We start from the raw sequence: 10,152 nt of genomic DNA on the forward strand, positions 1-10,152 counted from the left end.
GCACTCCTCTCATCACCAATCTTGGCCATAGACCCATCCACAATATATTGCATTTCTTTGCACCAAGATTTTCAAATTCTGGAACCCACCCGCCACTTATAGCTATCGATCCACCTCCAAGAAGGCCACCCATGTAACCCATATTTGGCTTTCATAACCCCAACCCATTCCTTATTCTCGAAGCATAATGACCAAAGCCATTTAATATGGAGGGTCACATTCAATATGCCTAAATCCCGAATGCCCAACTCCTGGTTATTGAAGGGGTCTAGAAATAATACCCAAGAGACAAGGTGAGGAGCCCTGCGAGCATCAGAACCACCCAAAAGGAACCTTCTGAACCACCGTTGCAACCTTTTTTCTACACTTATTGTCATGGTTAACACTTCAAGAATGTGAGAGGGAATATTAACCAAAACATGGCGGAGTAACACTAACCTTCCTAGGGCAGCAAGAGAACACCCTAACCAGTATTCCAACCTTCTTCTCACCCTGTCCTTCACTTTAGCACAGTATGAATCTCTGGCGACTCCCAAATGCAAAAGGACCCCAAGTAAAAGATAGGTAAAGATGCCTTATCGCAACCAAAGATGGTAAGGGCACCCATAAAAACAACCTTATCCACATTAAAAAGGATAATTTGACTCTTTAGATTCATTCATCCCAAGTCTAGAGATCGATGAAAAACATTAAAGATCAACCATAGGTGCCACAGATTCTGAAGCAAGGCCTCCCCAAAGATTAGGATATCATCAGCATAAAGCAGGTGACTGAACATAGGGCTACTAGGCAGCCAAACACCTTTATAAGTCCCATTAAAAGCAATGACCTCAAGGATAGAAGTGAGACTCTGCATAGCAATAAGAAAGAGAATAGGAGGGAGAGAGGATCTCCCTACTTGAGGCCGCGAATAAGGGTAAATTCATTTCCCTACAACCATTCAAGCTGATGGTGGTAGAAGATGAAAGACATAAGACACTTCACCCAAGAAATCCAACAAGCACCAAAGCCCATCTTTCTCAGAGAAGCCAACCAAAAGTCTTAATTGACAAAATCTAAAGCCTTAGAAAGGTCCACCTTCAAAACAAAGGACAGTCGCTTAGACTGGTGAATATATATGATGCAAGGCTTCATGGGCCAATACCACTCCCTCATGTAACATTCAACCATGAATAAAGGCATTTTGAACCGGCAAAACAATTTTATGGATGACCCTTTTTAATCTCTCTGTTAATGTTGTAGAGATAACCTTGTATACACAACCAAAGAGGGCAATATGCCAATATGCTCAACACCCTCTTCCTTGGGAATAAGGACCATTAAGGTTTGACAAAGTTTCCTAGGAAGCTTCACATTAGAATAAAACTGAAAAATAATTATAGGAAATCATACCCACACAGTACGGAAAAACTGGATGAGGAATCCATCAATACCCAACACTTTAGAAGAGGGAAACACCTAGACCACCTGTCTAATCTCCTCACTAGAGAAGGGGCACTCAAGAGAGGAAGCATCTTCCATTATAAGAGATGGAAGTATAAAGTTACGAAGGCAATGGGAGTAATACACAACACAAAAATGCTCCTTAAAAACAAGAAGTTACCTCTAATAGAACCACATCTCCCTCAATCCGAGCACCATCAATAAAGACAATCAGAATGTGGTTTAGACGACATCTGAAGGATGCATAGGAGTGAAAATAAGCGGTGTTTGCATTCCTATTTGTTAGCCACTACACTTGACTCATCTTCTTCCACTTAATTTCTTCTCATAAATGCCATTCTTTAATATTTTGAAGATAAACCTTCTTGGGATAAAATAATTCAGTTGTACTTCTTGAGGCATTAGATCAGCTCCAAGGAAGTCTTGTAGGACATGCAACTCATCCTCCCAAGAAGCAAGTAGATCAAACTTTTCCTTTCCTTGTTGCTTTGACCATTCAATAATTTTGGATCTGAAATGTTTTAGCCTTGTGGCAATACGCATAGCCGCCAAGTTATTGCCAGACCTGTAGACCACCAATCTTTAATAAGATCACCCAAGGTTTTGTCCCTGAGCCACCAAAGCTCTATTCCAAATCCTTTTGAGGTCCTATATATGTGACCCCTCTCCCCACTTCAAACAAATAGCAACAAGGTCTGAAATGGAGAGAGGGTCCATCGAGGCAAGAGTGTCATGATGGATCTCTAAAAAGGAAGTGGATAAAAGAAATCTATCCAATTTTTGTAAACAAGGTAGATTCTTCTTGTTGGACTAAGTAAAGCGTCCACCTCTAATAATCAAATCCCACATGCCACTTCTCTAGAAAATTTGTGAAACTATGAATCCCACTGGTAATATGATTCACATTATTTGCATTATTCAAGAAAAGAATGGCGTTAAAGTCGACTCCAACACACCTCGGTAGTTTCGATCATGCCCCCAGCTGGTCCAATTCTTGCTAAAATAACTTTTTGCGGTCACTTGTAACATGACCATATAATGATGTCTAGAATTAAAAGATCTTATTACCTCCAACTTTAAAATGATTTTTCTTTTTTTGTAAACAAGCCAACTTGACTCAACTTGTTTAGCTTGAGCTCAACTCAATCAGAAAACATGAGCAAAGGTTGAACACCCAACTGTTGCTAAATGCATGGGCAAACAAGAGATAACTTGGCAAACCAAGACATTTTAATATCCAGAAGAAACAAAAAAAAAAACATCAAAAGCTTTCTTATACTAGTAGTGATCAAAATATGGGCAGCCTAAACGATAAGAAAGGGGTTGAAAAGATAACGTGATCGCAATGTGATCACATTACGAGATCACATCATGATCTTTCTAAGTCGCAATAAGGACCATATCCTCAACAACTGAACACTGTAGATTCAGTTGCTGATATGTCGCCAGCTTCACCCGATGTTATCTATCAGCTTGATACATTTTCAGTTGCTAATATATCACCAACTTCCCCATGTGCTATCTATCAGCTTGTTATCCTCTTTTTCAATTACGGTGTACCCCACTGAATTTGTTACGTTCTGTTTTACATATCCCTGACATCACGCAACATTATCTCTATCCGAGATAATGTTGTTGTCGCCCATCGCTCCTTATAAATACTCATTGTAGCCTGCGAACACAACAGATTGTGAATATATGATACAGTGCACTTCATCCCATGGATGTAGGCGTAATGCCAAACCACGTTAATTCTCGTTCTCACTTCTCCCTCTCTCCAATTTCTCCTTATTTTATCATGGTATCAGAGCATACTCAAATGAGCTTTAACAACCCCCGCACGCACCTCTGTCACTGATCGATGGTAGAAAGAGAGGATGATTCAAGTTGCATCGGTTCTTCAGCGCACGTCGCATTGAAGATGGTAGTGCAAGAGCAAAACCCAATGCTCAAGATCACTACCGTGCCATTGAAAAGATCAAATTACATGACATGGTCAAAGGCTGGCACCCTCTTTCTCAGCAGGAAGTCCAAACTGGCTTCGTTAATGGTAAGATTACACCTCTGAACCCTAAGGACCCGGCCTACGATGAACGAGAGTCCAAGAATCACCTCATCATGTCTTGGCTGTTGAACTCTATGGACCCCAACATAATCGAGGGATTCCTATTTATCGATACCGCTAAAGACATATGGGACTCCTTGAGAGACATCTACGATGAACAGAATAACCTCGCCAGAGTTTATCAACTCCAGCAGAATATTGCCCACCTAACCAAGAGTGATAAGCCATTTCACTTGTACCTCAATTCCCTGCGTGTCATGTGGGATGAAATGAATCTATATCTCCCAATCACTAATGATATAGATATCATTAAGAAGCATGCCAAAGAGGACAAGGTATTCAAGATCATTGCCATCCTTAGATAAGACTACGACAACATGAGGAGTCAGATCATCATATCTAGGGAATTGCTTCACTTTAATGAAGTTTGTTCCATCATCCAGTGTGAGGAGACACGCCGGAAAGTCATGAGGTATGAACCCAAGCCCCACGTCGAAACACATGAAAATGCCACTTTTTCAAGCAGCTCTAGGGAGAACTCGACCAAACCTCCACCCAAACACGGAGGGAATGAATGCCCACGGGGCTGAGTGAGGCCTTGTTGCAGTCACTGCAAAAAAACTCAGACACATAAAAGATAAGTGTTGGGACCTTCATGGATGCCCTGAGCAACAGAAACCACACATGAATAGTAAGGGTTCAAAAGCAACAACCACCATGGATGACCTTGCACAACTTCTAGAACAAATCAATAAATCCAACCTAGCGGCAATACTCAAAGAACAACAAAAGGAAGCTACAAGTAACATGTCTGCACTTAGCTCCAAACTCATCAATTCCATGTGGGTCATTGACATCGGTGCCAGTGACCACATGATGAGCAAGCTAGATCAGTTGACAAAGCCCCGATCGACCAATAAAGGCCCCCTTAGCATCGCTAACGGATCTCAGATCCCCATCCAGAACATTGGTGATGTCGCTCTCTCCTTAATAGCTCAGCCCCCTCAGAAGCCTTGAGATTAACACAGACAGAAAGTGGCACTCCAGACTTGGACACCCCTCTCATCAAATTCTAAAAATGATATTTCCTGATATCCCACCATCTCAAATGTCGTGTGATGCATGTCAATATTCAAAACAAACCAGAATCCCCTTTTCTTTGTCTGAAACAAAAAGTAATGAGAATTTCTCCCTTATTCACTCCGATGTATGGGGGTCGGCCCCTGTCGAATCGTACTCTAGTTTTAGATATTTTATAACCTTCACTAATGATCGCTCACATGCAACGTGGGTGTACTTACTCAAACACAAACATGAAGTCTTCAATACTTATGGGGAATTCGAGAACATAGTTGAAACTCGGTTCAATGCCAAAATCAAAACCTTTCGTTCAGACAATGGGACAGAGTACATCAACACCAAGTTCATTGAACACCTCACCGGTTGTGGCGTCACTCACTAAACTAGCTGCGTCGGTACACCCCAACAAAATGGTGTTGCCGAGCACAAAAATAGAACTCTCCTGAACATAACTAGGGCCTTTATGTTTCACATGAACGTTCCCCAAGGGCTTCTGGGCAAATGCCATATCCATCGCCTGTTGTGTGTCAAACCGTCTATCCAGCTAGAACATCAACTACATGACCCCCATAAAAATGATTAAGGAGAAAAGCCTATCCTTGTCACATTTACGAGTGTTCAGGTGTAAGTGATTTATCCACCTACAAAAGCGGCATAAGAACAAACTTAAAAAAAGGATGACTAAATGCATATTCCTGAGATATTCTTCCATAAAGAAGGGATACAAGTGCTACGACCCCTTGAACAAGAAACTTTTTATCTCCCGAGACACTGAGTTTTTTTAGGATGAGTCCTACTACCAAGATAAGGACTCATCATTATTCGACGACAAGCTTCAGGAGAGCGCACACCGCAGGATATTGCCCCGGTCCTACCCGCCATAGAGGTCGAAGATGCATCTCTCACCAAGGCTGTCGACAACACCCGGTATGTGTGTCCCAACACCGACGCCATTAAAGCCTCCACAAGTCCGGGTGCACAGATATCCGCCGAGAGTCCTATCGAGCAAGCCGTCATACCATAGAGATCCGGCAAAACTACAAAATGTCCTAGCAGACTGTGAGACTTTTGTACCTTTGTCGCCTCTAGATCTATCAATTACACAATCGAGAGGCACGTATCGTTCAACAACTTCTCAAACACATACCTCTTATATTTGTGCAATGTGTACTCCAATACAAAACCATCAACGTTCAGAGAAGCAAATGCCCAAGAAGTGTGGAGAGCAACCGTGGATGAAGAACTTGTAGCTCTAAAAAAGAATGAGACATGGGAAGTCACCCCCCTCTCTCTAGGCAAGAGACCAGTATGTTGTCAATGGATATACAAAATCAAGTATCGTAGCGACATAACCATTGAATGGTACAAGGCAAGATTAGTCGCAAAAGGGTACACCCAAGTGGAAGGGGCTAACTATCACGAGACTTTTGCCCCAGTTGCCAAAATGAATTCCATCAGGATTCTCTTGTTTGTCGCCGCCAATCAAAGATGACTCCTATATAAACTTGATGTCAAGAACGCTTTCCTACACAAAGAACTCCAAGAAGAGGTATACATGGAGCTACCATCAGGACACTCCAGTATGGGCAATAAGAACCTCGCCTGCCAACTAAGGAAAGCCCAATATAGTCTCAAATAATCATCCCGTGCATGGTTTGCCAAACTCAACGATGCACTCACACAATTTAGTTTTCAAAGAAGCCCATTTGAGTACTCCATGTTCAGCAGAAGGAGCACTGCAGAGATCATCATTATTTTCATCTACGTAGACGATATCATTATAATAGGGGACGACCCCAGGCTAATCAATGAAGTAAAAGACCATCTCCGTTAAAATTTTGAAATCAAGGACCTTGAAAGACTCTGTTACTTGGTGTAGAAGTAGCCCGGTCAGATAAAAGAATATTTTTATGTCAAAGAAAATATGCTATAGACCTACTCAAAGAAATCGACATGCTCGGAGCTAAGCCCATCAACACGTCGAGCGACCAAAACCACAAGGTCAGTAAAGACAAGGAAGAACCCCTGCACGCCATCATCAATTTTCAAAGACTTGTGGGATGCCTAATATACCTCACCATTACGAGACCCTACATCACATATGTAGTCAATCTCATTAGTCAATTCATGCATGACTCAAAGATCCCTCACTTGGCCATCACTCACAGGATCCTAAGATGTATTAAGTCATCACCAGGCAAAGGAATCCTCATTCACAGGTACGGTCATAATAAATTCACTAGATAGTCGGATGTTGACTGAGCAGGAGATCTAAACAACAGAAGGTACACATCAGGGTATTGCATGTTTGTGGGAGGAAATTTAGTTACATGGAGTAAAAAATAAAACGTCGTGGCTAGATCTAGCATAAAAGCCGAATACCGGGCAATGGCCCTTTGCATCTTGCGAGCTTATATGTATTAAAGCACTTCTATGTGACATGGGATTTTCCAACATCAAGCTCATGAAACTAAGATGTGACAATCAAGCAGCCATCGACATAGGGGCAAATCTAGTTTTCCATGAGCGAACAAAACACATTGAAGTTGACTGTTATTTTGTGAGAGAGAAGATTCAAGCAAGAATCATATCCATCCCGCACGTGAGGAGCGCTGACCAGTTGGCCGATATCCTCACTAAGGTTGTCAGCAGTGATAAACTTTAAGACATTGGAGCCAAGTTGGGAATGGTCAATATTGAGTTTCGACCTAAGGGGGAGTGTTGAAAAGATAATGTGATCACGTTACGAGATCACACCGTGATCCTTCCAGGTCACGATAAGGACCATATCCTTAACAACCGACCACAATAGATTCGGTTGCTGATATGTTACCAGCTTCACCAGATGCTATCTATCAGCTTGATAGATTCAGTTGCTGATATATCGCCAACTTCCTCAGGCGCTATCTATCAGCTTGTTATCATCCCCTTCAGTTACGGTGTGCCCCACCGAATTTGTTACGTTCTGTTTTACATATCCCTGACATCACACAACATTATCTCTATCCGGGATAATGTTGCTGCCGCCCATTGCTCCTTATAAATACTCATTGTAACCTGCGGACATAAATATAAGATACAACACACTTCATTTCGTGGATGTAAGCTTAATGCCAAACCACGTTAATTCTCGTTCTCACTTCTCCCTCTCTCCAATTTCTCCTTATTTTATCATACAACAATACAAACGTGGTGATGCTAAGCAAAGTGGTAGATTATTATATCGGCGTGGATCCAATACCTGAAGGCATCACTAGCTTACGGTATGACCCGAGTAGCACGGGGCACATGGAATTATGTCTGAATTGCCAAAGACCACCTTGCAAGGCTAAACACCTCCATGTCTTCTCTAACTTTGCCTACAACCCATTAGAGACTTGGGAAATAAAGAGAAGATGCATAGAAACGAGATATCCAAGAACAAGAAGAAAAAGATTGAAAAGATAAACTCCTGATCAGCGTTTAATGATCTCATAAGTGTCCATTCCAATGAAATGGGTGACTAATTAATTCGATGAACTATTTCTTTGGGTCGAAGAAGATTATGTAGACAGTCACTCGAGTTCACTTATCATATTCCATTATGGAAGAATCACCGGCAATAACATTTGAAAAATTGACCATGACATATCTGATCCATGTGCAATATTATAAAAGAGACTGTTCCGTTCATTCGGATCGTTTACCTACCTGCAACTTCGAGGCATGAGGTTAGATATGGTAGCAAGGTATTTCTAGATCTGAATATTAGTGTGTATCCTGCTGCTTTGAGGCCGGTTGGAGCTTGGATCAGGTCAGTGGCGTAGCTAGGATTGATGTGAGGGGGGGGGGGGGGGGCAAACAGGGGTGTAGGAAAAAAAAACTGGGTTGGTAGTTGGGGGTTTGGGGGCAGCGTCCCCGATTTTTTTTTTTTAGATAAAATAAAAAATGGCTACAGTTATTAATAAAAATCTATTTCATATGGACAAATCAAACTATTTGCTGCAGTGGGCTGGGTTAGGACTGGGCTAAAAAAAATGGATAAAAATCTATTTCATATGGAATCAGGGCTGGGCTAGGACTGGGCTTTTAAAAAAAAAATTAACTGTTTCGGGACGATCCGCCTATGGATCAGGTGCAATCACATTGCACACTTTAGCATACTGCTGCACCAGATCTGCCCTCCATCTTCTGTTGGGCCCCACTGCTGGCAGGCTGTATCCCCAGAGATGGAGGGCAGTCAGGTGCTGAGGCACACTCGAAGTGTGCAATGTGGCCCTAACTAGTGCTGACACATGTTCTGGGGCCCACCCTCCCCAGGACAAAGGTCAATTAACCACCTTGAGGAGGGTGGGCCTCAAGACGCATGGCAGCACTCAGTTGGGCCGAACACCAGATCTGAGTACTGGATTTGCTTTTTTTTTCATGGTCATAATTCATCGATATGAAATGCTTACACTTTGTTTAATTCTACCTATCATTGAAAAAAAAAAATTCTTAAGAGAACATCTGAAGAGGGTTAGCTTGCTTAGAAGAAAAGTAAGAAGTAACAAAGACTCAATCTTAAATTGCTGATCTTATCCTGATGGGCAGTAACATTTTGTGATTGGAATTGTACCACCAATGATCTCGTTAGAACATAATATATTTTGTTGGCGCAGAGAAAGTGTAGGACTACCAACATGTTTTTTTTTTTTATAAGTATGTGGGAAATACACACAATAAGGCACACATAGGAGAACTCTCATAGAAGCGCACACTACGAAGAACTCTGATCGAACCAGACACTACACCCTCACAAGAAACCCACTACAAACAGTCACAATGAAGCACTCACACTAACAAACACTCTCACGTATGCACTCCTCTCACGCTCAAGCACATTAGATATTAGCACATTAGATATTTTTACTTCATTGCTTTGCTGCTTGATACTTTATTAGATTACAAAGGGAAGGCCACACCTATTTATATTAGTGGTAACTGGTAAAGGAAGTTTGCTCACCCTTTCTACCAGCTCACCTTAAAATTTTGATAAGCATAGGCTCCAAGGCCATGTCACCCGACTCACAAGAAGGGTCCTATCACCGCCCTTCTAAGAGAGTGCTAGGGCTGCATAAAGTAGCTGACTTCCCTTATTTGGACCTTGGACACTTTGGGTATTGGGCCCATAATGGGTCCAGATCCAATTAGAAATTAACTTCTAGCGGATTTTCTCCCAGTAATTGCTTAGATACTACTTTCAAAATATGCTTAAATTTCAAAAACATACACCAGAATATGTTTTGATAACTTGGTATTATTTTCACATTGGAATGAAGTTTATTTCAGGGGCTAAGGTCAGATGGTCTCTCTCTCTCTCTCTCTCTCTCTCTCTCTCTCTCTCTCTCTCTCTCTCTCTCTCAAGTTTAGGGCTGTTAAATAAGTTGAAAGAGTCGAGCTTGGAATGTTCAAGCTCAGCCAGTTCAGGCTCCACGGCAATATCAAAGTCTTGGCTTGATCTCTGAACTCTACTCAATAGTACTCGACACATATAAAATGAAGTGACTACATCAACTTTAGAAAGAGAAACTAAATACAACCGC

The sequence above is a fragment of the Nuphar pumila genome, chromosome 1, assembly GCF_984573655.1.
Source record: "Nuphar pumila chromosome 1, dmNupPumi1.hap1.1, whole genome shotgun sequence".
Taxonomy (NCBI): Eukaryota; Viridiplantae; Streptophyta; class Magnoliopsida; order Nymphaeales; family Nymphaeaceae; genus Nuphar; species Nuphar pumila.